This window comes from Penaeus monodon, chromosome 16, assembly GCF_015228065.2.
Source record: "Penaeus monodon isolate SGIC_2016 chromosome 16, NSTDA_Pmon_1, whole genome shotgun sequence".
Lineage (NCBI taxonomy): Eukaryota > Metazoa > Arthropoda > Malacostraca > Decapoda > Penaeidae > Penaeus > Penaeus monodon.
In genome coordinates this window covers 36,059,062-36,064,061 of record NC_051401.1, presented here as the reverse complement: position 1 = coordinate 36,064,061, position 5,000 = coordinate 36,059,062, and the positions used below count along the sequence as shown (strand labels likewise).

At 42.3% G+C, this 5,000-nt stretch overlaps 1 pseudogene; it reads right to left on the bottom strand.

The window, feature by feature from the left end:
- LOC119583026 overlaps positions 1-5,000 on the bottom strand; it is a 29,143-nt pseudogene that overhangs the window by 14,963 nt on the left and 9,180 nt on the right.

Below are 5,000 nucleotides of genomic sequence, written 5' to 3'. Positions count from 1 at the left end.
TTTTCATATTAAAAATAGTCTCACTGGATTTTTTTAAAGCAAAAAGTTTCTCGGCCTGTTCCCTTACTTTTTATTTTTTTAATTTTTTTTTTGGTTGTAAAAAAAATTTCATTTAAACTCCTGTTACAGATTAAAGCTCCTTTTGGCCTTGCGAAAATTTTTGCCAGTTGGGGGCGGCGTTTCCCCTGGGCCCCTCGCTGGCGCTTGTAGGTCTTGATCTTCTGCTGGACTTGTCGACCGGGGTCCTGCATCCTCTCGGGGTTTCTTTTGTCCTCGTCGGACGGGAAAGGTGGTTCCTTGATGGCCCCTCTCGCATTCCTCAGGTTCTTCTGGGCGTCGGCGTGAGGGGCGATTCGTCGCCCAGCTGATTTCCAGTTCGCGGATGCGAACCCCCTTTTAGCGAGGGGCCTTTTTCCCGGGTCTTGTGAGCTAAAAGATCGAAGTCTAAAGACGCCTGAAGGCCCTTCACGACCCTCCAGACCCTTGGCATCTTTTGATTTCTGAGCGTACCCTGTTCAACGGACTCATCAGCCAGACGAGCAGCGTCAACCAGGGCCCTTCTGGCCTTGCCCTCAAGTTCTTACCCTCTTTAGCATTCATCAAGTTCAGTTTTTAAAGAAATATAAAACAGTTTTAGTTAAAAATGTTTATTTTAGTGTAAAGATTACACGAAACAGATTTTCGTTTCCCTTACATGCGATCTGAATCTCGCCCTCAAGCTTCCTCTTCCCCATGGAGGGGATCCTGCGATTGAAGATGGCTGAGGGACTCATTGGCATCAGCAAGCTGGGATTCAGCCTGGCGGCGTCCCGCGTCAACTTTCCAAAGAGTGCGGGATTCCCCATTCACCATGACAGCTTTGGGCCCTTTTACGCTCAGGGGGCGTGCCGCTCCGATACTCAGAAGCAAGACGCGCCCTCCCCCAAAGCGAGCCTGCAGTCCTTCATCTGGGCCTGACCCTTTCTTCACCTCTTCTAAAGTCCCTTTGGGCCTTTTTAGCGTATCCAAGCTCCCAGCTCACCTGTCAGACTAAAGCTTCTTCTTCAACGGGGGGCCCTCACCTGCTCTTAATTCTGTTTAAAAGAGAGTTTGCATAGTTCCAGCACGCTGTGACATTTGCTGAAAACAAAATATTATTGTCGAATTTTACATAAAGTGGACATTTTTTTGGCCCACAAAAGGGGAAGCTTGTTTACAACAAAAAAATATAGTTCATGATTATTAAAGATCTTTTTAAGTGATTAGCCGGCAGTAATATATATATATATATATAATAAATATATAATAAATATTATTTTATATAAATTATATATCTATAAATAATAATACCTATATAATATATATAATAATATATATTTATATATATATATTATATGTGGGTGTGTTGTGTGTGTGTGTGTTGTGTGTTGTTTTTTGTTATGTGTGGGTGTGTGTGTACGTGTGTGGGGTTTGTGTGTTGTGTGTGGGGTGTGTCGTGGGGGTGTGTGTGTGGTGTGTAGTTTGAAAAATTTAGTGACTAAAAGGGAATATCCTGAATATTGTTAATTTTCTTTAACACACCCAACTTGTCATTTTTTAAATGTATATATGAATTTGTTATCCGTAGTAAACCGGGTAAATTTTTTTTTTTCCCGCATATGAAAATAAAAAGATAAACTATATTACCGGTTCATCAAAAATTCCCCTTTTCCCTTTTTTTGGATCCTTGTAAATTCCTTTCCCGGGCTGAGCTAAAGCGGGCCCACGAAGGACCTTGTTTTTTTCCCTGCTCGAAGCTTTTCCCCTCCTAAAAGGGCAGCCTGCGCTTTTCCTTTAAATCTCAAAGCTTTTGCCATTCTTTTCAATTTCATGAAGGGATCGGCCCCCTCGCTGTCTCCCCTAAAATCCTTGATCCCTCGCAAGACATTTGTTCTCACGGCGAACGGTCCAGTTTTTCCGGTTTTCTTCATACAGGCCTTTAAATGCGGAAGTTTTCAGGGGGAGTTTGGGCGACATTCCTTCTAGGGCGCCCAGGCAGCAGCAAAGCTACCAACCTTAAATTTAAAGTCTTTAAACAATCCTTAAAAGCCCTTTTGCTTCTTTTACACGTTGGCTAGGGCCTGGCACGCTCTCCCTAAATCTGCATCTCTCAATACGGTGATATACGTCCCTTCCCCTTCCCCCGTTGCATATCTTGACTTTGAGTTTTTCAATTGCAGCTCAGTTTTCCTCAGGCGGCAGAAGCTTCAGGCGGGCAGCTCGATCTCTTCACAGGCAAACCCTAAATTTCATACTTTGAGCGCCAATCTAGCCTCAGCGAGCCGGGGACAACGGGCGTTTGGCATCCCCTTGCTTCACCTCCCACCCACTGCTCACGAAGACCTCCAGATCATGCTCCGGTTGGGGAACTTGCCAAGAAAACACCGGTTTTCCTATTTTTAAAAGGAAAAAATCTTTTATGTAAAATTATCATATAAAAAGGTTTTCATCTAAATAGTTAACTAAAAATAAAACAATAAAAACACATTCCCTGGATTCGTCCTCAACCTTTTCTTGGTATTTCCCCGCTGAGTAGTAAGAGGGGTTAGATTATTCAGTTGGCTAATCTATTACTCCCTCCCCCACGTCCAGAAGGTCTGATTTTCAACAGAAAGTTTCTTCTTCTGGCTCAAAGTCTTTGAGAGTGGGGTTTAGTTTCATCCCATTGACATTCACTTCACCGATTTGTTGCGACAATTTTGTTTGCCTTCTCTGCAAGTGCCTGAAAAAAAAAATTTTATCCAAATTTCCCAGCAGCATTGCCAAGCAAATTCATTTAAATTTTGACACTGTAATAGGGCTGCTTTTGACATTTTTATTTCTTTTCACAAATTTTAAATACCGGGAAAAGTAAGATACCCCTTATCCCAAAAAAGTGCCCCTTGCGGATTTTGCTTCATCAGCCTGAATTTCATCATTTCTTTCCCCTTCTCATTCTGTATACATGAAAAAAAAAAAAATTTTTTACTGTAAAAAAATTAGCAAACAATCGGGCAATATATTTAACATTATGTAAATGTTAATGGACACCGTGATTCATTACTTCGGCTTTCATTTTTCAATGATAAATCTTTCATCATCTCGCAACACATCATTGTGCTTCTTCCCCCCCCGAGATTGCTGACCCTTTCTGCGAGCCGTTCCTAAAGCCACGACAAAGCTTGCCAACTGGGCCCTCCCGCTTCTTGTTGAGTTCAACCTGGCGCTAGTTGCACCCCCTCCTCACCCAACGTTCTTTGAGGTCTTTCAGTTCCGGCTCATCATCCCCTTGCTCTTCTCAGCTTGGCACGAGCCTGTTCTCGTGCTCAACTTCGTCTCGAGTTCCTCAATACAGACTGCATCTCCTTAAGGACTTCTGCCCCTTTTGACACGACTCCCTTCTTCTTCATTTAAATGGCAAGGGGCCCGATTTTCCCTTATCCTTGCGATGTGGCGCTCCAAGTCCTTGTGCGGGGCGTTCGACACACCAACAGTTTCTTGGGGTCGTTTCAAATCACCTTCTACTTTCCTCTTAGCCCCTTCATTTGGGCCGGAGCTTCTTCCGCGTTCGCGGATCCCTCGAGTTGTCAAGGGTTTGCCCAATTTGGGCCTTGATTTGTTGAGGTGGTGGCCTTTTTTCCTCGACGCTCTGAGATCCCAGCAGTTTTTTTGGTTCATCTCCTAAAAATTTTTTTTCCTTGTTATTTGTTGATGTTTTTCATCCTGGTGCGCGATCTCACTTTGAGGTTGGGATCTATATCCTTTGTGCCTTTATCCTGATCGTCTTTGGACTTTGAGTTAAAAATTTTCAACCCCTTCTTCATGGCATTGACATCTTGTTCGGCCCCCCTCTTAGACGGGGAAACACCAGTGCGAGCTTCTTTTTCCTCTGAGTTTGGCACGCATCCTATATAAAAATAAGTCATATGTCATATAAAGGAGGTTGAAATTCTTATTAACACCTAAGAAATATCTAGAAAATTTGATTAGTAAACAGAAATTATAAGGGGTAAAAATGGGTTTGAAATCAAAAGGCTTTCAAAAATTATTAGTATTTCTACAATCAAAAAAATCATTTTTTTTACTTTAAACGACTTCTAATTCGGTTTTCTCACGCAGTTTGGCTTGTTCTTCAATAAATTTTGGGGACGTTACCTTTGGAGATTCAAATAACCTTTAGTTATTCGCTCTTCGGCAAGGTTTTTTTGGGTTCCTCCAACTCCTTTCGGTAGTAGACTGCGATCTAAAACTGCAACAGCTTTCTCAGCCCCGTCCTTTAGCTTGTTGATCTCGTCTTCAACCCCTTGGGTGTTGATGAGGGGCTTGCCTTCTCCAGGAAAAAAACCCAAAACCCGTTGCTCATTCCCTAAATTGCGAAGATTACGCTGAACAATACGGAAATACACGTTTTTCTCCTGAAAACGGCCCTATTCCTTGCGGCCCAGCAGACCACGAATCCTGAGCATCCATGTATGATCTTACCCAAAGTTCATCACAAACTCTTCCCTGGTACCAGGCACCCCCCAAAGGGAAAAATACCCAACAAACCCCCTTTAAAATTTAAAACAATAATTTGAAAACATGTGGATTAAAAAACTGTAAATTGTAAAAAATCTTCGGTTAAAAATTTTAACCCCGTTGAATATTCAGAATACTGCCTTGTCTTTCCCCACCTATAAAAATTCCTTTTCAAGGCCCGGTCTTCGATGTATTTCTCTGCCTTCTTGTATCCTTTTTATGGGCATGACTCAGCAGCCAAAATCTTTTACTGGAGAAAAAAAAAAGAGTAAGACGGCAGAAACTTACAGTTAAATAGAAAAAGCTCTGAAAAAACCATTTCAAATAAATGCTTACCGATCTTGAAAAAAGGGGGCTGCTCCTTTGGGAAGCCCTTCTGGCAAATACGGATCCCTAAGTACACCCTTGCAAGTGAGCTGTGCATGATAGGCCAGCTTCCCAATCCCCGTTAACAAAAAATGGATTTATGCACTTTTACTTTCTTT